The 27,502-nt window shown below is 45.0% G+C and overlaps 1 protein-coding gene across 2 annotated transcripts in view; it reads right to left on the reverse strand.

Moving 5' to 3' along the window:
* The window catches only part of LOC126191086 (solute carrier family 52, riboflavin transporter, member 3-B-like), a 113,467-nt gene extending 88,081 nt beyond the window's left edge, over nt 1–25,386 (reverse strand). Inside the window, exon 1 of one of the 2 annotated variants that reach the window (XM_049931808.1) lies at nt 25,307–25,386. The gene's annotated coding sequence lies outside the window, so the exon portion shown is untranslated. Of the gene's footprint in view, nt 1–25,049; nt 25,165–25,306 lie in introns of those variants that run through there. The other variant, XM_049931811.1, reaches the window with a different exon arrangement.
* Between the last annotated feature and the right edge of the window lie 2,116 nt (nt 25,387–27,502).

Consider the following 27,502-nt stretch of genomic DNA (forward strand, 5'->3'; position numbering starts at 1 on the left):
CACCAGATCTCACTCACTCTGTGTGACTTTTTTCTCTGGGGACACATTAAAGCTCTGGTGTACCGCCTCTACCACGTGATGTAGCAGAGCTCCGGGAGAGAATACTGGAAGCGACTGCCAGTCGACGTTGCCATGCTGGGACGGGTATGGCAAAAATTCGATTATCGTATTGACGTCGGCCGGGTAACTCATGGTTCGCATATCGAATGTTTGTAAAAAAAAAAAATCCAGAGTTTCTCTTCAAAATGCAATATTTGTGACAGCTGTACAATGTTTAGTTCTTGTGCAATAAATAATTGAAAGTGTTCCCGGACCTTATGTACACCTTGCACTTCTTCATTTTATAGCTTAAATGTACTAAAGCAAGAGAAGCGTCATGTATACAATGGCGAACTTTTATCAAAGTTAGGGCCTCACTGCAAGTTTTATCAAAGATCTTTGATAAAAGCTGCCCTACCACACTGTCAAATATTTGACAAAAGGGCTTTGATTCAAGATGTCTGAGCTCTTGCAACAGTGACTTCCAATGTCAGCAGCATACTGCTGAAATATTTTCTTCCAAAAAGTATCACACTTTCACCGCACTTCGAACACGCTCTCAGTAGCTCAAGAGTTCTACCTTGGAAATGCTAGTTGGCCATAGATCTACTTCGCTCACGACACATTCATAATGGCCGCCTGTATTTATCATTGGCCACGAACACCACACGAGGCCTACGAGAAAGACAGGCCGCGGCGCGTACATCACAGCACGTGACTCTGCAGGTCTTACGAGTGCCAACAGCCGTCTTCGGCGTTGAGAGAGTAAATATTTCAGACGAGTTTAATAATTGCTGACCATGTGTTTAAATGAATGCAAGTTCTCGAGAGCACAGGACAAAATTAAGACCTTTAATGGGTACCTTCTCAATTACACATTGATGTCACGTCGGCCCTGCACGGAGCCGAGCTTTCACCAAATATGGCGGACAAGACGACTAGTGTGACGTCACAAGTTCGTTGCAGGACCCGTATATCTCGCTGGCGACGAACATTGCGTTACTGACACCACAGACATGTGTTCAGGTCTTATCTACCATTGGCCACGAAGGAGTCGTAGGGGCCATTGTCACGTAGGCCTCAGGTAAATTCCTGGCAGTCGCAGTCCGCCCTGAGACGCCTCAGTGAAGAATCGCGCCACAAGGAAGCTCAAAGGTGGTATGAGGTATAATCAGGATTATTTCAGAGCAGTAGAGGAAGTGGAATGAGTCGTTATGTACAGTGGTAACTATGAAGGCCCCCTACTTTTTATTATATTTATAAATGATCTTCCTCTCTCTACGGAATATTGTAGATTCACCATTTTCGCGGATGACACTACACTACTTATTGATAATTCGGAAGATAAGCTTGAGGTAACGGCAAATAAGATTTTAAATGAAACGGTGAACTGGTTCAACATTAATGGTCTTATTTTAAATTACTGTAAAACAAACTACATTCAGTTCCACAAAACATCCAAAGATGAGGAAATATTTGTAAAGGTAGGTGAGCAGACAATAAACAGGGTAGATTCCTCAAAATACCTAGGCTTGCATATTGATAGCAAACTGAATTGGTCCAGCCACATCGTGGATCTGTGCAAAAGACTAAGTTCAGCAACATATGCATTGCGCATTGTTTCTTCTTATAGAAATATGGAAACCATGAAGCCAGCATATTATGGTTACTTTCATGCAATTATGGCATTTGGAATTATATTTTGGGGAAATCAGCCACTGGCTAAAAAAGTACTGTGTGTACAAAAAAGAGCCATAAGGATCATGTGTGGAGTCAATCCTAGAGCCACATGCAGGAATCTTTTTAAGAAGCTTGAAATACTTACATCCACTGCGCAATATATATTCTCATTGATGTGCTTCATAAGGAAAGAAAAATCCATCTTTAAGCTGAATAGTGCATATCACAGTCACAATACTAGAAGGAAACATGATATCCACTATGAACAGCCAAATCTAAGTATGGTGCAGAAAGGAGTCCATTTCAGTGGCTGTAAGATTTTTAATGCCCTCCCTTCAAGAATTAAGTGTTTGATAGATGATGATCTCCTGTTCAAAAAAACCTTAAGGCACTTCCTATTGCAAGGATCATTTTATACATTAGAAGAGTTCCTGAACTACAGTGTTTAACATCTCTTGTATTGTAAAATGCAAATGTATGCCCAAATTTGTATTTGTAATACCGAATATTTTTATTGTGAACATATATTTTGCAATATTTATTTCTTTGTAACACTTATTATTTTGTAATCTTTATCTCTCTCTAAAATGTATTTTTGTAGTGGGACCTAAGTTACTGTTCACTGTTTTTTGTTTTGTAATCTCTATCTATATCTAAAATGTATTTTTTTGTAGTGGGACCTAAGTTACTGTTTACTGTTTTTGTTTTGTTTTATGTATTACCATAAATTCTGGCCAAAAGCTTGTAAAATTGACACATTCCATATCCTGTGATACTGTCACAACATGGATCACCGGAACAAGAGATAAATAAATAAAATAAATAAATAAATAAATTCATGCATACCCACAACCACTGCACCTTACACTCAAAAAACCTAGTGAGGATTACCATGCGTCAGCATTCTCGTCCACACTGGATATCATAGATTAACTACGAGTGCAGCTGGCGACATCAGAATCATCATGCAGTCAAATTGTGATTTGATGGGAAATACTGCAGCAGACGAGCCCTTTAGAAACTACCTTTCGCAACAACCACAGAGGACAAGTACTTATCAAATTAACACAAAACAGACTACTGGAAAACAGTTATGATAACCGTCTTAAGCTGCACTGGAAGAATATTTATTTATTGATATCCGGTTTCGGACTCCATTATCAAATCAGCCAAAAATATAAATCTTGTGTCACACCGGTCATATAAGCAGAAAACTGGTTATAGGTTAATAAGTGTGATAGTAGAAAACGTGGCCTCCACATGTGATCATCGCTATCAGAGTGAATGAGCAAATCTGGAGGCCACGTTATCCACTATCACACTTATTGATTTCACGCTCAATTTTCCGCTTGTGTGACTGTTGCAGCGGAAGACTCACATTTGTGGCTGATATGATAATGGACAAGCAGTCCTAACTGGTCATGAATAAATAATTGTTCTTCCTGCGCAACTTAAGACGGTTTTTATAATGGTCTATGTAATCAGAAAGAGCCGACCTGGGTGGCCGAGCGGTTCTAGGCGCTACAGTCTGGAACCGCGCGACCGCTACGGTCGCAGGTTCGAATCCTGCCTCGAGCATGGATGTGTGTGATGTCCTTAGGTTAGTTAGGTTTAAGTAGTTCTAGGGGACTGATGACCTTAGAAGTTAAGTCCCATAGTGCTTAGAGCCATTTGAACCATTTTTTGTAATCAGAAAGAAGTTGCGGATCGATTCCAACCCCATCATGCTGGAGATGCAGGAGAGACTATTCGTTAAGACCCCAAATTCACGTTTAAGTGGCATGTTTACAGGTTTTGTTGAAGAAACAATTTCCATCTCTAGCGGATTTATGTTAGGAAGTCCTCTGCCACCTTCCAGAATCTCAACTGTTTCTATACATGGTATTCAAATACCACAGCCGTACCAAACATTCGTGCACTTTGTCTTTCACCTGTGACCAAATCAGTGAAAAGATCCTTGCCAGAAACTTATCTCAGTGCTGCCTGCTAGATCGACTTAGAGTAATGCTTCCATAAACTGCGGTGGAGTAGGCAGTGTACTCTTCGACAGTATGTCGCCACAGGGAAAACAAATTTACAATACCGACAGTAGCAGCCATCCTTACAGCTGAACTCACAACAATCCTAGAGGTACTCAGCTAAACGAAAGGGTTCTCGGAGGATACAATATTGATGTCATCAGACTCATGATCGGCTCTGATGATGTTAAAGAACTACAACAACACAAACAATTATCTTGCGTAGGGCGTCGTAGAAGATGCACAGTAGCTTCCAAGCCAAAATACAACCATCATCACATTCTGGGCAAAAGGTCACGGTGGAATTAGGGGCAATGAAGAAGTCAATGCCTCGGCTCACGAGGCCGTATAGTCTGGATCAATGAAATATGACGGACAGTATAACTTTCTCTGTACTGTCGGCACCCAAATTAAAAATCAGTGAAATGAAAAGCTACACGCATATTGCGTGAGTAAAGGAAAAGGTTTTGCAGCAGTATCCATGCTATGACAAAAGTGATTTCAACAGCAGCATCCAAGTGACAATATCGCAGGTTACATTTATCGCTGGAGGTTCCGCCATTACTTTTATCGACTCAGAATGGTCCCATCTCCGTATTGTGACTGCTGCGTCGAAGACGACCTTCACCTGGTTCTCTTTAGTTACCACCGAAGACAGCAAAATACGACAAAATTGCAAGAAATGGTATCTTCGGCATACTAACTCTCTCAAGGCGAAAACCTTGTCAGCGACAAAAGATATATGATACACAGGCACCTATACAACTTCTTAGCAAAGAGTCAAACAAAGATGTAGACAAAGTTTCAGCTACGTAAATCGGCTGATGATTAACATGTATCTAAATAATCATACTTGACTATGACATTGCATGTAATAACTGTTCTACTAATTGTACCATATTAAATAAAAATAGTGAAACACAGTAATAAATATCATTGCAAGACAATATATAGAAGCACATAATGATCCCGATTATGAAGATAGATACTCTCCGTACGAAAGTGTAAATACTCTCTGGAAATCCTATAGCGTTATCTCTGTTGATTTCATTTAAAAACATCTATGTAACTGCTTGTTCATGTGCTACTGCTATTTTCATTGCGTATTGTGCACAGAAATTTGTGTGTGAAGTTTAGTATGTTTGAGTTTCCGCACAAGTGCGGCACAAGAAAACCGTAAGTAGAAGTTCTTTTAAATTTCACCACTAACTCTATATAAAGATCGATCGCTAGTTAAATTGTGCATATTTTTACATATAATCGTAACGACAGCAGAACACTGCAGTACCTCACACATCCGAAACGTCAAGAATAAATGGCGTAGCACTCAGAACACGCACTTGATAATGGGAATAATTTCCCAAACGCGCCATGCAAAATATAATTATAAAGAAAGTCTTGACTGGTAGCAGAAAAGTTACTTCATAAACAAACCTACTGTTTATACAGACGCAGGCTTTCACCAACCATTTGTAATGGAAAAAAATGGCTCTAAGCACTACGGGGCTTAACATCTGAGGTCATCAGTTCCTTAGACTTAGAACTACTTAAATCTAACTAATCTAAGGACCCCACATATATCAATGCCCGAGGCAGGATTCGAACCTGGGACCGTAGCAGCAGCGCGGTTCCGGACTGAAGCGCCTAGAACCGCTCGGCCACAGCGGCCGGCTGTAATGGACCAAATCGAATCATACACAATGTCCAATTATCTTGACCACCCCAACTAATCTTTTGTTGAGAAGCAAAACAAAAAATTGTATTAAGCAAATGTTGTTTAACAAAAAGATGTTTCCACCATTTGACTCTGTATAATGAGTGGATTTCACTATCTAGATTTCGGCCTTAGGCCATTTTCAAGTGTTACAACGTCAAAAATCGTCTGACTTGTGTGAAACATAAGTAATTGTCGAAATTTTTTCTTTATTGTTATTTATCCTCCTCCCCCAGTATGGGCTGGGGGGTGGGGGGGGGGGGGGGTGCTGTCAGTGGGTACAATTTGCCGCTCTTCAGCCACGTGAGAATAAAAAAATTAAAACATAGGATAAAAATTGGACATAGTGATTGACAAAAATGAAGGTTTTTCACAATAAAAAAACAGATGATCAGCTGCATAAATGAAAGTATAAAAGTCTGATTCGTTGTCTAATTAAAATATAGATACAGATGAACGGAAAAGCTGTGTTTCATGCGAATAGGTAAAAACAGACGGCCAGTTGCGTAAGTTAAAAGGTAAAAGGCCGATGAGGTGACTGATGAAAATCGATAAATGGATGAGTGAAGTGATGAGTGGATGTAAACTGCCAGGGATAAGGGTATTGTGGGAACATAGGATCAAGGGTAGTGTGTAGGAGGGTTTTTATGTGGTTGAATGTTTGGAGGAAGGATTTGAGAAGGTGCAGTTGCGGGCCAAGCCTTAGGATGTGGGCACAGAAGAGTGGAGAGGAAGCTTGTATGATTATATGATAGTGGAACAAACACTGGTAGCAGTTACTTCTGTCAAATATCTGGGAGTATGCGTGCGGAACGATTTGAAGTGGAATGATCATATAAAATTAATTGTTGGTAAGGCGGGTACCAGGTTGAGATTCATTGGGAGAGTCCTTAGAAAATGTAGTCCATCAACAAAGGAGGTGGCTTACAAAACACTCGTTCGACCTATACTTGAGTATTGCTCATCAGAGTGGGATCCGTACCAGATCGGGTTGACGGAGGAGATAGAGAAGATCCAAAGAAGAGCGGCGCGTTTCGTCACAGGGTTATTTGGTAGCCGTGATAGCGTTACGGAGATGTTTAACAAACTCAAGTGGCAGACTCTGCAAGAGAGGCGCTCTGCATCGCGGTGTAGCTTGCTCGCCAGGTTTCGAGAGGGTGCGTTTCTGGATGAGGTATCGAATATATTGCTTCCCCCTACTTCCTCCCGAGGAGATCACGAATGTAAAATTAGAGAGATTAGAGCCCGCACGGAGGCTTTCAGACAGTCGTTTTTCCCGCGAACCATACGCGATTGGAACAGGAAAGGGAGGTAATGACACTGGCACGTAAAGTGCCCTCCGCCACACACCGTTGGGTGGCTTGCGGAGTATAAATGTAGATGTAGATGTAGATGTAGATCAGGGGAGATGGGGTGGTTTCCTTTATATCTGGTAGGACGGGTATTCATCAGGATGCAATTCGTTTGGAGAGGACGTGGACAGTGTGGAGGTGTAGTGCTGCGGAAGCGTGGTGGAAGGGGCTCGGTTGGGTATCAGAACCAGTGATCCGGTGAAAACTAATGGGTGGGCAGTGTCAAACTTACAGGTAACGCAGAATACTCGCAAGTGTCAAGATGTAGCAGTAGGGCGGGGAATTTTATATGCTGACAGAGGATTCGGGTGGGGGAAGGTAAGCAGACCCGAAAGGCTAGGCTGAGTGCATGGCGTTCGAGGACGTAGGGGTCGTGGTGAGGGAGGAGCCGAAGTCTTAGCCATATTAACTTACCAGAGAGTCGACTGATTGTCAATTTTTTTTGATTGTCAATTTTTTTTCCTTTATTGTCATTTTATACCTTATACAAGGTAGGCCGGCAGGGGCAAAACGACACCGCTCTTTGGCCACAGACATTACAATTAGTACAGATGAAGAGATAGAAAAGCATAAAGAAAATGATGGATAACGAACAGTAGACACACAAAGTAAAACACATGGAGCTGTTCACAGGCGTAGCGAAATAAAAAAAAATTCAGCACTGATACACAAACATAGATGACAGAAACGACACATGTGAACGAGGAGCAGAGGGGCACGGACTGTGAAACACAAAGGCACTAACACGTTGGTACACAAAAAACCGATGGCGATGATCTCCGGTGCGCGAATGTTCACTGGTCGTGTACAAGTCCGAGGACCTGCCAAAGGGAAAAGGCGGTGGAGGAGGGAGAGGGGAGGGTGTAGATGACAGTGGCAGAGGAGAGGGGAGGGGGAGGAAAGAAGGTAGGGGGTAGGGGAAGCCCAGGGGAGAGGAGGGAGGGAGGAAGGGGGGAGGGAGGGTAGGGAGAGAGGGTGCCCTTGGGAAAAAATACAGGGGGTGGAAGGGGAGGATCAAAATTGGTAGGAGGGGTAGATGGAGGGGATGAGGGCAACATCAGGGAGGGGAAGTTGGCGGAAGCCACCTTGGGCGAGGGTATGGAGAGTAGAGAGATGGAGAGCAGGTGGGACGTGGGAATACAGGTGCGGCAGTGGACGGGGATGGAAGAGGATGGGAGACACAAGTGGGTGAGGGGGATCAAGTTTACGGGAGGTGTAGAGGATCCGTATCCATTCAAGGAAAAGGAGGACGTGCGGGAATGGAATGAGGTCATACAGGATCCGTGTGGGAGAGGGGAGGCAGATGCGATATGCGAGGCAGAGCGCGTGGCGTTCTAGGATTTGAAGGGATTTGTAAAAGGTAGGAGGGGCGGACATCCAGGTGGGATGGTCGTAGCAGAGGAATCAATTTTTTTTTTCTTTATTGTAATTTGAACACCCCATACAAGGTGGGCTGGCAGCGGAAAAGTTTACTCCGCTCTTCAGCCATAAGCATGACAATAAAAAAGAAAGGGAGACATATAAGGAACAGATTGGCGGTTAAAAAACAGTAGATACAATAATTAAAAAACATGAAGCCGTTCACACTCGACGAAACAAACAAGAAAACTGTCGGCACTGTGCACAAACACTGACGAGTTAGACGACACATGTGAACGAAGGAGCGTGGACGGCGAAAAACACTGAGGCACAAACACGACGGCACAGACACTAAACCGAGGGCGATGATCTCCGGTGCGCGAATGTTCACTTTGCGTGTGCGAGTCTGGGGACCTGCCAAGGGAGGAGAAGGAGGAGGAGGAGGAGGAGGAGGAGGGGGAGTGGGAGAGCGAGAGGGGAGAGCAGAGACGCCACGGGCAGAGGAGAGAGGGAGGAGAGAGGAAGGGGGAGGGGAAGCCCGGGGGTAGAGGGGTGGAGGGAGGGGACGGGGGAAAAGAAAGAGAAGGGAAGGGAAGAGAAGGGAGGGAGGGTGCCTAAGGGAAAGGACATCGGAAGTGGGGGGGGGGCAGGGTCAAAGTTGATAAGAGGGGTAGATGGAGGGGACGAGGACATCATCAGGGAGGGGGAGCTAGTGGAAGCCACCTTGGGAGAGGGTAAGGAGGGTGGAGAGATGGAGACCGGGTGGGACGTGGGAATACAGGCGCGGCAGCGGGCGGGGGTGGGAGAGGATCGGGGACACTAGCGGGTGAGGAGGATCAAGTTTACGGGAGGTGTACAGGATCCGTATCCTTTCAAGGAAAAGGAGGAGGTGGGGGAAGGGGATGAGATCATACAGGGTCCGCGTGGGGGAGGGGAGACAGATGCAATAGGCAAGGCGGAGAGCATGGCGTTCAAGGATTTGGAGGGATTTATAGAAGGTAGGGGGGGCGGAGATCCAGGCTGGATGGGCGTAACAAAGGCTAGGGCGGATGAGGGATTTATAGGTGTGGAGGATTGTGGAGGGGTCCAGACCCCACGTGCGGCTGGAAAGGAGCTTGAGGAGACGGAGTCGGGAACGTGCCTTGGCTTGGATCATCTGGAGATGGGGAGTCCAGGAGAGGCGACGGTCGAGGGTGACGCCAAGGTACTTAAGGGTGGGAGTGAGGGCGATAGGACGGCCATAGACGGTGAGATAGAAATCAAGGAGGCGGAAGGTAGGGGTGGTTTTGCCTACAATGATCGCCTGGGTTTTGGAGGGATTGACCTTGAGCAACCACTGGTTGCACCAAGCGGTGAACCGGTCAAGATGGGATTGGAGTAGGCGTTGGGAGCATTGCAGGGTGGGGGCAAGGGCGAGGAAGGCGGTGTCATCGGCAAACTGGAGGAGGTGGACGGGGGGCGACGGCGGCGGCATGTCCGCCGTGTACAAAAGGTACAGAAGGGGGGAGAGGACGGAGCCTTGGGGCACACCGGCGGAGGGGAAAAAGGTGTAGGAATCTGTGTTATGGATGGTGACATAGGAAGGACGGCGGGAGAGAAAGGAACCGATCAGACGGACGTAGTTAACGGGAAGGGCAAAGGTTTGGAGCTTGAAGAGGAGACCGGAATGCCAGACGCGGTCATAAGCGCGTTCGAGGTCAAGGGAGAGGAAGATTGCGGAGCGACGGGAATTAAGCTGTTCGGAAAGGAGATGAGTGAGGTGAAGGAGAAGATCGTCGGAAGAGAAGGACGGCCGAAAGCCACACTGGGTGACGGGAAGGAGGCGGTGCTGGCGGAGATGCTGGTGGATGCGGCGGGTGAGGATAGATTCCAGGACCTTGCTGAAGACCGAGGTAAGGCTGATGGGACGGTAGGAGGAGACGGCGGACGGCGGTTTGCCAGGTTTAAGGAACATGAGGATACGGGAGGTTTTCCACAGGTCGGGGTAGTAACTGGTGGACAGGACTACATTATAGAGCCTGGCCAGGGTGGAGAGGAAAGAGACAGGAGCTTCACGAAGGTGACGGTAGGTGGCACGATCGTGACCAGGAGCGGTGTTGCGTTTTGTGCGGAGTGTATCAATGAGATCCTGTGTAGTGATAGGGGCATTGAGTTCCGTGTGTGTAATGTTGTCCAAGTACTGAAAACCAGGAGCGAGGGGAGGGACAGAAGTGTCAGTTCGATCGCGGATATCCGGGAAGAGGGAGTAATCGAACTGGGGATCATCAGGGATGGAAAAAACATCGGAGAGGTAGGAGGCAAAGTGGTTGGCCTTACTAAGGGTGTCAGGGAAGGGGTGATCATCGTGGAGAAGAGGATAGTAGGGGGAGGGTTTAGTTCCGGTAAGGCGACGGAACGCCAACCAGAACTTGGACGAGTTGATATGGGTGACATCGTCAGGGTGGTGGTAGGTGAGAGGGTGGCTATCGACCTGGGTGGAAAGGGTATCCCGGTAGGCATTCCAGTCGGCTCGGGAATAGTCGTGGACATACTTAGGGGGAGGATCAGTACGAGGGTCGGGGCGAGGGCGACGACCGTCTGAAATGGTGAGGAGGACAGGGAGATGGTCGCTACCAATAGGCTCCAGGACATCCACCGTTATGCGGCCAAGGAGGTTGGGGGAAGATAGGATAACATCAGGAGTGGAGTCGGATTCGGGACGGGTGTGCTGGGGGATGGGAATGAGGTCGCCTTGAAGGGAGGAGAGGAACCGATGCCACCGCCGTAACTGGGCGGCGGAACGACTATGTATGTTGAGGTCGGCGGCGATCACGTAGGAGGAGAAGGTACAGTCAATGTGGGAGAGGAAGTCGAAGGGAAGAGGGGCGTTAGGGCGGACATAGATGGTGGCGCAGGTAACGGTAAGGCCAGGGAAGAAGAGACTAAGGATCAGGTGTTCGGTGGGGTCGGGAAGGAGAGGTTGGAGCCGAACAGGGATCTGGCGGTGGTGCCCAATGGCAACTCCGCCACGCGCAATCGGGAGGGGATTATCGGAGCGGTGGAGGAGGTAGGGCGAAGTGTGGACGGTGTGGTGGGGTTGGAGGAAGGTTTCATTAAGGAGGAAGGCGTCCACGCGGTGGGTGGCAAGGGTATGGAGAAAGAGGTTCTTGTTTGCAGGAAGGGAGCGGATGTTGTTGAAAAGGATACGTTGCTGTCGCGCCATGACAGGGATTTAAACGAGGGTGTCAAGACGGGAGAAGGTGAAATGGGCCTGGTTTTTAGAGTAGGTGGCGTACATTTTGAGGTGGAAAACGGATCGGGCGGCGAGGGAGATCTGTTGGAGGGTGTGTGGGCGCTGAAAAGGATGTACATTCTGCAGGACAATGGTGAGGAATCGGATGATGTCCTCAGCGGTAGGGGGTGGGAGGAATCAAAAAATACGTATTGGGTTATATAAATCAGTTGTCTCGTAAGTAAGTGTGAGAACATATCTACGATACATAAAAAGCCTGGAAACTTATATGACTGGCAAGTGCAGTGAAGCTGTGATGTAGATTAGACGTCCAAAATACGGGTGTAAGCTTCACTTCACTGCATCTGAACATCATATAACGTGAGCATAAATGAAACGATCGTTAAAGATGATCGCATTGTGCCATTCACGTCAATATCCGTTGTTGAACTCGTAACACAAAACTGATACCCCTATACTAGCACACACCCAATGTAACCACAGTAACGTAGCTCGTCCACTTGCTAAAGTTGAAAGTAAACATATGGAAATATGTGGAAAATGCGCACCAGTCATTCGGGCAACTGTTTTCAGTTGAAGGCTTAAGTTCTTCTTTGGTGTACTCACATAAACGTTCAACTGAAGGGTTGACTGAGTAACCAGTGTGCGTTTTCCATACGTTTCCATATGCTTGCTATCAACTCTCGCAAGTTACCTCGGATGCTAGAGCAGGAGAGTCAGTTTGGTGTTAAGTGTTTAATAAAGTCATGTTTACGTGATTAGCAAACTATGATATGGTTTTGAAAAGATATTGAGGAGAGAAAGTGGATTACCGAATAAATTTTATAAGGTTCTATTTAACGAAGACGTGCTGCTTTTCACATCTTCGTAACAAACAGAGTTACAAGAAAGACATTCATGATCATGGTTAATGCTGTCCAGGTAGCTGCAGAACATTTGCTTGCTACAGTTTTTATTTTACTTCCGAACAATAAGTTATATGGGGGGTCAAGACGTATGGGACAGTCTCCATGTCTTTTCAGAGACACACTAGGGTATACTCGAGTAAAGCACGTAAAGATGCCAAAAATATACACACAACCACAGACATAATTCACTAACGTCAATCTCTCACGCTTGCATACAGTGAGACAAAAGAATCTGCTTTGCGGGTAACTCGGCTCGCACATTTTGTCAACGAGACTCGTAGGATTATTCGTAGAAAACACCGACATATTAACGTATTGCCCGTTGTCGTTCAGAAGGCGTCCGGTACAGTTTCACACAGTCGTTTAGGGAAAAACAGACAAACTTAAGCAATATCGGACCGTCTGTAATCAGAACACCCTATCACACAGACCTAAGCACGTTGTTGCTATTGGGGCGAAGTCATCAGTTACAAAAATACGGTAACTTTCGGATTACCCCAAGGCAGAATTATAGGAGCAATACTATTCAGGATATACAGGGTGTTTCAAAAATGACCGGTATATTTGAAACGGCAATAAAAACTAAACGAGCAGCGATAGAAATACAGCGTTTGTTGCAATATGCTTGGGACAACAGTACATTTTCAGGCAGACAAACTTTCGAAATTACAGTAGTTACAATTTTCAACAACAGATGGCGCTGCGGTCTCGGAAACTCTATAGTACGATATTTTCCACATATCCACCATGCGTAGCAATAATATGGCGTAGTCTCTGAATGAAATTACCCGAAACCTTTGACAACGTGTCTGGCAGAATGGCTTCACATGCAGATGAGATGTACTGCTTCAGCTGTTCAATTGTTTCTGGATTCTGGCGGTACACCTGATCTTTCAAGTGTCCCCACAGAAAGAAGTCACAGGGGTTCATGTTTGGCGAATAGGGAGGCCAATCCACGCCGCCTCCTGTATGTTTCGGATAGCCCAAAGCAATCACACGATCATCGAAATATTCATTCAGGAAATTAAAGACGTCGGCCGTGCGATGTGGCCGGGCACCATCTTGCATAAACCACGAGGTGTTCGCAGTGTCGTCTAAGGCAGTTTGTACCGCCACAAATTCACGAAGAATGTCCAGATAGCGTGATGCAGTAATCGTTTCGGATCTGAAAAATGGGCCAATGATTCCTTTGGAAGAAATGGTGGCCCAGACCAGTACTTTTTGAGGATGCAGGGACGATGGGACTGCAACATGGGGCTTTTCGGTTCCCCATATGCGCCAGTTCCGTTTATTGACGAAGCCGTCCAGGTAAAAATAAGCTTCGTCAGTAAACCAAATGCTGCCCACATGCATATCGCCATCATCAATCCTGTGCACTAAATCGTTAGTGAATGTCTCTCGTGCAGCAATGGTAGCGGCGCTGAGGGGTTGCCGTGTTGCAGCTGCAACACGGCGAACAGAAACCCGAGGCTGCTGTTGGATCACCTGCTGCACTAGCTGCGCGTTGCCCTCTGTGGTTGCCATACGCGGTCGCCCTACCTTTCCAGCACGTTCATCCGTCACGTTCCCAGTCTGTTGAAATTTTTCAAACAGATCCTTTATTGTATCGCTTTTCGGTCCTTTGGTTACATTAAACCTCCGTTGAAAACTTCGTCTTGTTGCAACAACACTGTGTTCTAGGCGGTGGAATTCCAACACCAGAAAAATCCTCTGTTCTAAGGAATAAACCATGTTGTCTACAGCACACTTGCACGTTGTGAACAGCACACGCTTACAGCAAAAAGACGACGTACAGAATGGCGCACCCACAGACTGCGTTGTCTTCTATATCTTTCACATCACTTGCAGCGCCATCTGTTGTTGAAAATTGTAACTACTGTAATTTCGAAAGTTTGTCCTCCTGAAAATGTACTGTTGTCCCAAGCATATTGCAACAAACGGTGCATTTCTATCGCTGCTCGTTTAGTTTTTATTGCCGTTTCAAATATACCGGTCATTTTTGAAACACCCTGTATTTAAATGTGGTGCTGAGAACCGTAAGGAACTAAACTACACCATCGTCGATTTTGAGACTGTAGCATGTATGCATGGTCTTGACATGTGTTGATCTTACGGTGAGCCAGCTTAGTGCTGTACTACTACTACACTGTATATACGAATATTTACGAAAAGCTGTTTCACTAGTTTCTCTGACGGAAGCCTTATCATAACCCCACGTTCCACGGTTTCAGGATTGCAGTCTTTAAAATGGGCAAGATCTCAGAACGTTTAGGAGCGTTACCGATCTCTCTATCAAACCAAAAGTTGAAGTCTGTGGAAAAATGTACATTTTAGAAATTTTACAATGCTGAAGTTTTCAATAGGTTGCCATGAACTGCTGTTTAAACGTACTACTGGGCGGAGCTGTTAAAAGTAGTCCTCCTTATCTTTGAATGCGAATGCAACTTTTCGACTTCTGAAATAGAGTAAACAGCTACCACAATAGAAAATTTCACGCAATAGTCGACTGCTAGCAATTTTCTGTCAGCATTTCAGTTTATTTTATCAGTGAAGTTAGACGTTTGTCTTTGCGGTCTGTAAAATGACTTTCTCGACAGAAGAAACAATTGCAGTTGTGGAAGCATATGTGAAAACAGGTTCAATTAAGGAAACTCGCGAAGTTTTCGGGGTCAAATATCCGGATAGAGCACTATCTACCAACAAAGAGAGCAATTGGGTCTGTATAAAAATTGATGAACTTAACAATCTGTGAAAAATGTAAAACGAAAAAAAAAACCTTCAGGTCGCACACCAGAAGTTACTGCAGACTTTCGGCGAAGAATTGTTCAGAGCCCAAAGACGTCTACACGTAAACTGGCCCAACACGAGCATTAAGTAGGAGCTGCCAGCGGATATTGAAAAGGCTTAACTTGAAGCCATATCGTGTGACGATTGTGGAGCAATTACGGGAGAATTACAAAATAAATGGTTCAAATGGCACTGAGCACTATGGGACTCAATTTCTGAGGTCATTAGTCCCCTAGAACTTAGAACTAGTTAAACCTAACTAACCTAAGGACATCACAAACATCCATGCCCGAGGCAGGAGTCGAACCTGCGACCGTAGCGGTCTTGCGGTTCCAGACTGCAGCGCCTTTAACCGCACGGCCACTTCGGCCGGCGGTGAATTACAGTCAGGAGCGTGTAGATTACTGCACGCGGCTTTTGAATAACATCAACCATGATTTATTAGGCCATTTCCATTACATCATGAGTGATAAAGCATGGTTTCATCTTTCCGGTCGTGTGAATTCACAGAACACGAGGTACATGACTACGGAGAATCCTAAGTTGTCAGCAAACACTCTGTAATGAAAAAATCGGAGTTTCGTGCGGTTCAGCTGGAACACACAAATACATCATTGGACCGATATTTTTTTTTTTATACTTCCCTCAACACGGTTGCATATATGAAGACTTTTGATACATTTTGTGCTCAACTTACTGAATATGAAAGACAATTGCTGCTTGCAGCACGATGGTGCGACATGCCACACGTCTAAGGTACCCTGTTCAAATGTTCACATGTGTGTGAAATCTTATGGGACTTAACTGCTAAGATTATCAGTCCCTAAGCTTACACACTACTTAACCTAAATTATCCTAAGGACGAAAACACACACACCCATGCTCGAGGGAGGACTCGAACCTCCGCCGGGACCAGCCGCACAGTGCACGACTGCAGCGCCTGAGACCGCTAGGCTAACCTCGCGCGGCTAAGGAACCCTGGAACGAGTCCATGATGTCCTCTCTGAGGGTGGAACTTCAGCTAACATTTATGGCCACCACGTTCGTCGGATCTAACAACATAAGATTTCTTCCTGTGTGAACAATTGAAGAGCAAGGTCTATGAAAGAAATCCACCCACAGTTCACGAACTAAAAGACAACATCAGCCGTGAAGTTGCCGCCATAGATATTTAAACTTTACACTAGGTGTATCTGAGTATGTTTAGACATGCACAGATGTGTACTGATATAGCAACAGGTCACTTTCAGCATCTTCTATAAATGCTGTGAAAAATACTTCACAGCATTTTTCACTGTTAATAAATGATAAGTCCATTTCACATCTTTGTCTCTGTAATTTCACTCATTTCCTTTACACTTTAGGGGCTACTTTAAGCTTTTCCGTCCTGTATTTTCTTCAATCGAGTCGTGGGAGACGACCATTTTCGTCAAGTCACACCGATGGAGACTACAGTTTGTTATTTCTCTTCAGTTTGCAAAATCTAGTGCTCAAATACGTAGGCAGAAGCCAAATATCAACCTTGAAATACTACTGGATCAAATATGAAACACAAACAATTAACAAAACTATTAGATTTGATACCTGAAGTGAACAGACAACTTTATCTGAACCCCAAACCAGAGTATGTTTTAATGAAGATGGTTATAGCGAGGACCATGAAGTGTTGGGATAGGCAACAGTTGCATGTGTGGTCCATTAAATATCTGTTCTCCATGTTCTAATTCTACTTTAATATTAATTACAAACTATACAATAATCAAAAAGGCGCTATTGCTACAAGCCTATCTTTGAAAATTTCGTAGATCAACATTAATAATAATAATTCTAATAATAATCAGAACTTCGAAACACAGAGTGGGTACACGATTTTTATGAGAAATGTATGGTGGTGAGACTTGGTTAAAAAAACAAAGTCTGACCAGTGACACTGGTGGTTTGCTTGCGAATTTGATCTTCACAAATATCTATTTTTCCAATTACAAATATCTATTTTTGCCAGTTACAAATATCTATTTTTATCAAAACTTTGTGCTTTGGGCCCTTATGAGTCCCAGTGCCTCAACTGATTTGATTGACCATTCGCGGATGATGCTGCTGCATATAGGAAAGCTGTAACGCCTGAAAACTCTAACAAAATGCAGGAAGACCTGCATTCCTGTGCATTGTGCATAAACAAGCGGAAAGGCCAAATAATGTTCGATTATACTGCTGGCGATAAATCACAGGAAACAGTAACAACCGTAAAATATCTATGAGTACACTGCCGGTGCGAAATTAGGTGGAACGTCCACGCAAAAGTGGTGCGGGGTAGCAGATGCCTGACTGAGGTTCACTAGAGAAATCCTGATACTACTGAAGCACGACAGCCTCATTTGTACAAGCGGTTATCTTGTTTATCACATATTAAAAAAAGCACAGAAACTTTCGGGGCCAAATAAAACCACCATCATGAATCGAAGTGGAATTAAAACCATGAAATAAGTCGATTCTTGGGCTAGGGAAACAGTGTACAAACAGTCTGTAACGCCAAGACCTAAACTAGAAATCAGTGAAATGACAAACTACACCTATCTTAGCCGCGCGGAGTGGCCGCGAGGTCTTGGGCGCCATGTCACGGATTGCGTGACGCGAACCTCCCGCCGGAGGTTCGAGTCCTCTCTCGGAAGTGGGTGTGTGTGTTGTTCTTAGCATAAGTTAGTGTAAGTCGTGTGTAAGTCTAGGGACCGATGACCTCAGCAGTTTGGTCCCTTAGGAATCCACACACATTTTGAACATTTTGAACACCTACGCTACTGGCCATTAAAATTGCTACACCAAGAACAAATGCAGATGGTAAACGGGTATTCATTGGACAAATATATTATATTAGAATTGACATGTGATTACATTTTCACGCAATTTGGGTGCATAGATCCTGAGAAATCAGTAACCAGAACAACCACCTCTGGCCGTAATAACGGCCTTGATACGTCTGGGCATTGAGTCAAACAGAGCTTGGATGGCGTGTACAGGTACAGCTGCCCATGCAGCTTCAACACGATACCACAGTTCATCAAGAGTAGTGACTGGCGTATTGTGACGAGCCAGTTGCTCGGCCACCATTGACCAAACGTTTTCAGTTGGTGAGAGATCTGGAGAATGTGCTGGCCAGGGCAGCAGTCGGATATTTTCTGTATCCAGAAAGGCCCGTACAGGACCTGCAACATGCGGTCGTGCATTATCCTGCCGAAATGTAGGGTTTCGCAGGGATCGAATGAAGGGTAGAGCCACGGGTCTAACACACCTGAAATGTAACGTCCACTGTTCAAAGTACCGTCAATGCGAACAAGAGGTGACCGAGACGTGTAACCGATGGCACCCCATACCATCACGCCGGGTGATACGCCAGTACGGCGATGACGAATACACCCTTCCAATGTGCATTCACCGCGATGTCGCCAAACACGGATGCGACCATCATGATGCTGTAAACAGAACCTGGATTCATCCGAAAAAATGACGTTTTGCGTCGTTGAGTACACCATCGCAGGCGCTCCTGTCTGTTGTGATGCAGCGTCAATGGTAACCGCAGCCATGGTCTCCGAGCTGATATTCCATGCTGCTGCAAACGTCGTCGAACTGTTCGTGCAGATGGTTGCTGCCTTGCAAACGTCCCCATCTGTTGACTCAGGAATCGAGACGTGGCTGCACGATCCGTTACAGGCATGCGGATAAGATGCCTGTCATCTCGACTGCTAGTGATACGAGGCCGTTGGGATCCAGCACGGCGTTCCGTATTACCCTCCTGAACCCATCGATTCCATATTCTGCATCATATGATCTCGGCCAACGCGAGCAGCAATGTCGCGATACGATAAACCGCAATCGCGATAGGCTACGATCCGACCTTTATCAAAGTCGGAAACGTGGTGGTCCTGCTTACACGAGGCATCACAACAACGTTTCAACAGGCAACGCCGGTCAACTGCTGTTTGTGTATGAGAAATCGGTTGGAAACTTTCCTCATGTCAGCACGTTGTAGGTGTCGTCACCGGCACCAACCTTGTGTGAATGCTCTGAAAAGCTGATCATTTGCATACCACAGCATCTTCTTCCCGTCGGTTAAATTTCGCGTCTGTAGAACGTCATCTTCGTGGTGTAGCAATTTTAATGGCCAGTAGTGTATCATAACGAAAATAACGGGAAATATTACATTTATTAGTTGTAGAAAAACCAAATGCAAGACTGACTCTTTCGAAAAATCGACCTCCTTTTGCTCGACGTAGTGCAGCATCTCGACGCGGCATGGACTGAAGTCGCTGGAAGTCCCCTACATAAATACTGAGCCATACTGGCTCTATAGCCGTCCATAGTTGTGAAAGTGTAGCAGCGGTGGGATTTTGTGCACGAACTGACCTCTCGATTGTGTCCCATATATGGTCGATGCCATTCATGTCGGGAGACCTGAGTCGCCAGATCATGAGCTCTAATTGTCCAGATGTTCTTCAAACCGGTGCCATGGTGGACTGTCATAAATAAAAATTCCATCGTTGTTTAGGATCATGAGGTCCACGAATGGCTGCAAAAGGTCTCCAAGTAGCTGAAAGTAACCATTTCCAGTCAGTGATCGGTTCAGTTGGATCAGAGGATGCAGTGCATTCCATGTAAACATAGCCCACAACAAAGTTAATACATTTCTAGCCGAAAGGAAAACAAAATTTACGGCCCAAATATAAAACATGGGGTCCGTGGGCGGTAACAGGCAGTAAATGAACAAAGAAGGGAACTGAAGAGCTCGATCCCAATGATTGTCTCCTTTACATGTGTCTTAAGATGATGATGATGATGATGATGATTAGTGTTTTAGGGCGCACAACAGCGAGGTTATCAGCGCCCGTTCCCAAAAGTTCAATTCAGAGCCAAATTGTGAGAGAATTGGTATCGTTCAAATTGCAAGATTGGACACAGCACATCAAAACAGGGAGATAAAACTAAAAAGAAAATAGCAGTACAAACAGGTACAAATAATTAATTAACGGTGGCTGAGTGACCACTTACAAATAATGGGTGACCAAACGACTGGACAGCTCATTAAGACTTCAATCTCAATATTTTGGGAAGAAGGCCAGACATCACACAAAAACGTAAAACTCTAGCGACACTCGCCTCATTATTAGTTAAAAGAGAGGGTAGGTCTGGTGGGAAACTGAAATCTTCCCTCAAACCCGCATATAAAACACACTCAGTTAAAATATGTCGTATCGACAGCTATGTCCCACATGTCTGACACGTTGGTGGCTCCTCACGACGTAACAGAAAACCATGTGTCAAAGGACAATGTCCTATTCTAAGCCGTGTAAGGGCTACTTCCTCAGCGCGTCGTTGTCGGAAGGAGGTGAGCCACGGTCGGACAGAATCCTTCACCGCTCGCAACTTATTATCCCTCACGTCCAGCCACTGAGCCTCTCACCAACGCATGACCTTCCGAGTCACGAAAGACGTAACGGCCTGCAGGGGGACGGAACAGCGAGCAGGAGGTGGGATGGAGCAAGCCTCCTTGGCAGCCGCATCTGCAAGTTCATTTCCAGGAATCCCTATGTGCCCTGTAACCCAGCAGAAAATTACATCCTTATCCTGCTGTTGCAAGAGCAGGAGTGCGTCCTGCACCTCTTGCACCATCCGATCTGCTGGGTACATCTGTTCAAGAGCGTGTAGAGCACTTTGGGAATCGGAGCAGATGATGAATTTCGTGCCACGATGTGGGCGCATATGCTCTAATGCTTGCAGAATGGCAAACAGTTCTGCATAGTAAACTGAGAACTGCTCTGGGAGCCGTATCCGATGGACAGTATCGGGAAACACAGCAGAACACCCCATAAAAGCCCCCTGTTTAGACCCATCCGTGTAAACAGTAATAAAATCTGAATGGCGTTCTAAAATCTCAGTAAGTTTAATTTTAAAAAGGTGGTCCGGGGTACAATACTTCCTGTAAGCAGCCAGATCAAGAAGTAATCTTGGCCTTCGTAGTCGCCAGGGAGATCCCCTACTCCATCCCTGGTGGAGTACCTTAATGCCCTCCAGGTGTACTGACTCGAGACTCTCCTTTGCACGGATGCCAAACGGCTTTGTTGCCGCCGGACGGTGGCGGAAGAGACGTGCCAGTGCCGGCTGGGAAAAAGTGTTGGACGCCAATGAAAGAGGAGTGGACTTGGCCCTGTACGCGTGCCGTACCACGAGGAGAAGACGCCGAATGGACAGCGGAGGCTCTCCCGCCTCGACACACAGACTAGCAACTGGACTCGTGCGATAAGCCCCCGTTGAAAGCCTAATACCCTCATGGTGAATCACATCCAACATTTTGAGGTAGGAAGGTCTTGCAGAGCCATAAGCTTGACATCCGTATTCCAGTCGAGGTCGCACAAAGGCCTTATAAAGTTGGAGCAGACGTGCCCTGTCAGCGCCCCAGGATCTATGACTGACGCATTTAAGGACGTTTAAAGCCTTGAAACAGCGGACTTTTAGATCCTTTAAGTGTGGCAACCATGTGAGCTTCTCATAAAAAATAAGCCCGAGATACTTCACTTTTTCCATAAAGGGGAGAACAGTGTCTCCTAGTTTTAAAACAGGGAGATTAAAAAGAGAACGGGAACGGTTAAAATCTACACAAACGGTCTTCTCCAAAGAGAATTTAAAGCCCGTGGCCTTAGACCATTCCTCCAATCGCACGAGTGTCAGCTGTAATTGGCGTGTAGCAGCTGTGAGGGAGGAAGACGCACAGAAAATGGAGAAATCGACGTGTGTCTTAAAAATGAACTACTTTTCAGTGTTTGCAGGCTGATGAAGTCGTGAAAATTACAGCGCTGGTGTGATGGAAAGACCAGGCTGTGCAATTCAGTACCGACGGCTTAAAAAGCTTGTTCCTCGTTATCAAAAAAGTTCGGAGACTAATGGTGAGCAAGTAGAAAAATGAGAAGAAAGTGGATGTATGGTAGAGTGATTTTCTACCTAACTAATGCGCCTGTTAGACGGACTAGGTGGCGCGATCTTTAAGGCAATAGACTCACTTTCGAGACGGGAGCAGTTCATTCTGGTTCAGATAATGTGTAGTTTCCCTGTGACACGAACACAGCCAAATTCCTTCACCATGCCCCGTCCTGTGAAAACGTGTGTTGTCTCTAATGACCTCCTCGTCGACCTTCCACCTACAGCTTCACTCGCACTAAGCAAACTACAGCGAAGTGCATGGTGAGGGTACTTCGTGCACCACCAGGAATTAAGATCTCTTTCGCCCCTTCTATAATGTTACGTATCCCTTAGTATCAAAATGTTAGTAGATGTACAGAAAGTAAATATCCTAATTTGAACTAACTATTTAGTGATGTCAACGTTTGTTTAATTTCGTAAGGGCAGAAACATTATACCAGCAGATAAATGTTTCGTATCTTGCTACGGCTGTCTCGTTGTCTAGGATGTCGGTTCCTGTTTATGTTTTACAATTAACGGATCCAAGGTTTTTTTCTTTCAGTAGAAGTCGCTGGAATATTGTTGCTTTTTCACATCATCAGTATTTATTCATAAATTTTTGACAGTTCACACAACACCACTTGTTAAGTAAAGGCATTGTGCAACTTTTCAATACAACTAAACAATTTTGGACCGCACGAGAATTTTGTGACTAAGTTAATTTGGATGCTTATTTCATGTTCCCCATTATCTTACCAATGAATCGATGTTTGCCATCTGTTTTACTTATCACTGAGCCTATGTGATCGTTCCATTTCATATCCCTACACACTGTAACACCCAGATATTTGTACAATTTAACTGGTTTCTCCTGTGATTCGATGACATTGTAGTCATAAGATATTAGTTTTTTTTTCGTTTTGTGAAGTGTACAATTTTACATTTCTCAACATTTACATCAAGTTGTAATTTTTGCATCACTCTGAAATCTTATCAACATTTGACTGAATATTTGTGCAGCTTTTCAGACACAGCACTTTATTATACATAACTACATCATCTGCAGTCTGAGGTTACTATTACGCCATTAATATGCAGCAGCAAGGGCCCCAACAAACTTAACTGGGACGTTCCAGAAATTACTTGGACACCTGTTGATGACTCGTCAACCAAGACAACATGTTGCGTCCTTTCTAGCAAGAAGTCTTCAGTCAAGTAACAAATTTCGATTGGTAATCGCTATGATCGTGTTTTTGTTAATAAATGTCGAAGAGGTACTAACTAAATCTTGTTCTGAACTTCAGCGCGTGAGAAGTCAGTGCGTCTGTTTCCGTCACAATTTTAGTTAGTGAGATGTCTAGAACGCGGTGCACTCAACCTTGTGACGAATAAATAAGGTGTTACTTTCGGAAGTTCACGGCCCGTATAGCAGTGTGCTAATCTGCCGGCTCGGAAGCTCAACGTGTTCGGTCAGAGAGCTGGCTGGCCTCTGTAGTAAAAAAAAACTGAGTGAAAGGATCAACAAAGAACTTGAACGGATGTCATAAAAAAGAATCAGTTTTCTCCATAGTGGCGCCCAATAAAGCCAATGGCAGAGCATGACACAGCAGTCAGCTACAATCGCGGTTCGCTTAAGGTCTTAAAAAGTCCGCGCTAGTTTTCCAGACACGCCTCGTACTTGGCATGACTTGCACATCTGATAACATTTTCTTTATATAGTGGCAACGTGTTCTGTCTTTAGAGGTGCACTTTAAACTACACTGGAACATTTAACATTGTACTGAAGAGATCAAATATTTATTTCAGCCGGCCGGTGTGGCCAAGCGGTTCTAGGCGCTTCAGTCTGGAACCGCGCGACCGCTACGGTCGCAGGTTCGAATCCTGCCTCGGGCATGGATGTGTGTGATGTCCTTATGATAGTTAGGTTTAAGTAGTTCTAAGTTCTAGGGGACTGATGACCTCAGATGTTAAGTCCCATAGTGTTCAGAACCATTTGAGCCATTTATTTCATTTTAAACAATGCAATCAAGAAAAATAAAAATAACTGAGCACTGTATTTTCGATACCGTTCGATTATAGTTCAGTAGTTGGATTTCCTTCTGAAAAACACATACTGTGCGTTGAAAGTTCTATGCAGTATACAGTTGTTTCTAGGGCAAACCTGCTTTTTTTTTCAGTGTCTTCTTTAGCATTAAAATTTCAATAAACTATTCGACATCGTCCATCGTTTTATTCAGTTCGCCATTCGAATGATCATATAAAGAGGTGTCCATATTTTTCCCGATGTTCTGCATTTATAAGGTAGTGGAAGTGGGACTGCAATGTTGATTTTATTGTCAAATTCGTTATCATCAAGTATATCGACGCGATCTTCCGACCTCTGAACGATCTCGAAATGTCTTCTGTCATAACCGACGCTACAACTCAACACCACCGTTTGCGACGAAGTCGTACAGTGATACTGCAGGACAGTTTAATAAAGTAGGAACTTCTTTGGTTTCTCAGCCGTTGCACATAAAAACAGGTTCACAGTAGCTGTATTTAAAAATGGAAACACTAAATGATTTTGATAATAAATTTGCTGATTTTTGACGAACGATTAACCGACTCCAACACACCCATCAGCGAAATCGAAAAGTAACTGAACTGTTTTTTGACAATGGCTTTACCCATACGCAAGCGATGATATACCAACAACGCCAACCGTTGTTCAGTCTCTTCGGTTTAACAGAAAGAGAGATAAGCCACTAAATCTTTGTGACTTCGGGAGTGCTGAAAGCAGGTACACATGTTCCTCGGAGAAACGAAATTTTTCGTGTCAAACGATTTTTATTTCGTGTTAAATGAATTTCATTTCGTCTTAAAAGAAAAAAAAGTTGTGAATTATATTAGTATTTTGTCAGGAATGAAGTATTATGTTGCGATAAACAATTTTTCGTGTGTAATTTTGGGTTGGCATAGATATCACCACATACAAAGTCGTGCATTGTAAAGGCTCCGCGGTCTGAAACTAACCTTGTTGTTCACAGAGCATCCAAATTCTAGCTGTAGTGGGACTCGTAAATCAGCGTTAAGGAAAGGAACTTGCTGCCAAACGTGACGCAACCCGGCAGAGCTATTCGCGTGCAGTAGTGGCCAACCGCGAGGGGAAAATTGCACTGAATGGCTGAAGCACGCACGTGGTGCCGGCTAGCTTGCCGCTGACGCAACTTGAGCTGGGAGGTGGTGACGTAGCACGTCACAGGTCGCGCATGCGCCGTACGCGTACTCACCTCTGATGCGTGTGGTCGTCACGGCCGCCGCAACGCGACTGAGGCTGCCCGCTAGTCTTAGAAGGTCCCCGACGCCAGACAGTCACGCCGACGCTGCGAGCAAAAAGACTGGCGTGAGTTTCTCTCCCCTCCTTCGGTCACGCGACTTCGCTTCCCCCGTTCGCTCCAGTCGGCAGTCTGCCACCAGCACGTGCCCACACGGTCATTCTGCCTGCTTTCTCAAGAAGTGTGGCCCGTGCTGACAGTGGATATTCACCGAGCGAGGTGGCGCACTGATTGAGACACTAGGCATGCGCTCAGGGAGTAGTTGGATTGGAATGTAGGATTACAACAAAATCCGTGACCCATATTTATCTTGCAAACTATGTACTTGACGATACAGAAACTATTACAAAGCCAGAATGATAAGTGATCTCAGATTCCAAGGGTTCAGAATGACGCATGATCTCTTGACTTTTCCAGTACACTATGTAACAGTCAGAGCTTCTAAGACTCGAGAAATGGTGTAAAAGCTTTCCGAGAAATCGTATAACAGCGACAATCACGCGCAATCTACGCAAGTACGGAATGACTGGTAGAAATCAATTTAGCAAAAGATCTTTTGAGGTTCAGGAGAAATACAGGAACATGCGATGCAGTATTGGCCCTTTGACTTACCATAGATCAGGGGTCTACAGACTTCGTAGGATTGCGGGCTTCTGACCCCTCACTACGATTATGTAAGGGCTCTGGTAAGTTTAAAAATAACAAGCCGCGAGATAAGTTGTCATTCCGAGCTGTGATCCTCTTACCCCAATTCCAGGTTTCCAAACTGGGCTCATAACAGCCAAATTCTACAATGGCCCGCTCTTTCATTTGCGGGAAGGAGTGAAAGATGAGTAAAGAAAAAAAAAAAGTACAAGAACGTACGGTGACGGGCCACGGTCTGTGCATCCCTGCCTTAGATCGGGGTTTCGCAAACTGTGTTCCGCGGAACACTAGTGTTCCGCAGGAGGTGGATAACATGGCGGTTTTTTCACAGCATTTTTATGATACTAATTATTTTTTTTAGAAATTGTTTATTAATTTTTATGTTATTAATTATGCAGAATGAGATTTTCACCCTACAGCGGAGTGTGCGCTGATATGAAACTTTCTGGCAGATTAAAACTGTGTGCCGGACCGAGACTCGAACTCGGGACCTTTGCCTTTCGCGGGCAAGTGCTCTACCAACTGAGCTACCCAAGCACGACTCACAGCTTTACTTCCGCCAGCGACTGCTTCTACCACTGGCAGAAGTAAAGCTGTGAGGACGGGGCGTTAGTCGTGCTTGGGTAGCTCAGTTGGTAGAGCACTTGCCCGCGAAAGGCAAAGGTCCCGAGTTCGAGTCTCGGTCCGGCACACAGTTTTAATCTGCCAGAAAGTTTCTTATTAGTTATGATTTGAAATTGAAGTAATCACTGAATGAAACACGTATTTGCAATTTATTAAAATTTTTCAATCTTCAAAATAAAGTGTTCCATTAAATTACCCGTACTCTCAAAGTGTTCTGCCAAAGGAAAAGTTTGAGAACTCCTGGCCTAGGTGATATCCTGAAGAAAGGCGGACCAATGGTTACAGCAGTTGCAGAGTTAGAGAAAAACCTTTCGACATTGTTGACTGCAATACCCTGTTTGGAAACGTGAATTGATTGAATTTAGTGGCCTTTAGGTTAAACCATATAGCCGGCTTATAGTTACATACATGTATTTAAACTTAATTACTGATAGAATATTTGTTTGTTTGCACGCATCCACACACGATGCAGAGGGAACATATACAGAATGATCAGAAACAGTCTGAAAAACTTTTGAGGATGTTGGGCAGGGAAGGCTGTGCTGAGAAATGACTGTCAAGAAAACAGTTCAATACCTTGCGCCGTTTCCGAGTTAATTAACACTGGGATTAGCCAGTAAGGCAGTTGTGCGTTGAAATTCAAGCGACCCTCCAGAGATCCTGTCGTTTGATTTCCTAAAAGGGAACCAGAGATCCATACACAAGCTGGGTATGGGAGAGTAGTAAGGATCGAACCCGAGTCAGAGTTTGAGCAGTTTCGTGCGCTGTCATCTACGCTGTGAGAACAAGTGAACTGCGTGTGCAACAGCCTGATTGGTTAACTTCATTGCTAGTTAACTCGGAAACCATGCAACGTATCGAATGTTTTTCTTAGTCGTCATT

Source organism: Schistocerca cancellata, chromosome 6, assembly GCF_023864275.1.
Source record: "Schistocerca cancellata isolate TAMUIC-IGC-003103 chromosome 6, iqSchCanc2.1, whole genome shotgun sequence".
NCBI lineage: Eukaryota > Metazoa > Arthropoda > Insecta > Orthoptera > Acrididae > Schistocerca > Schistocerca cancellata.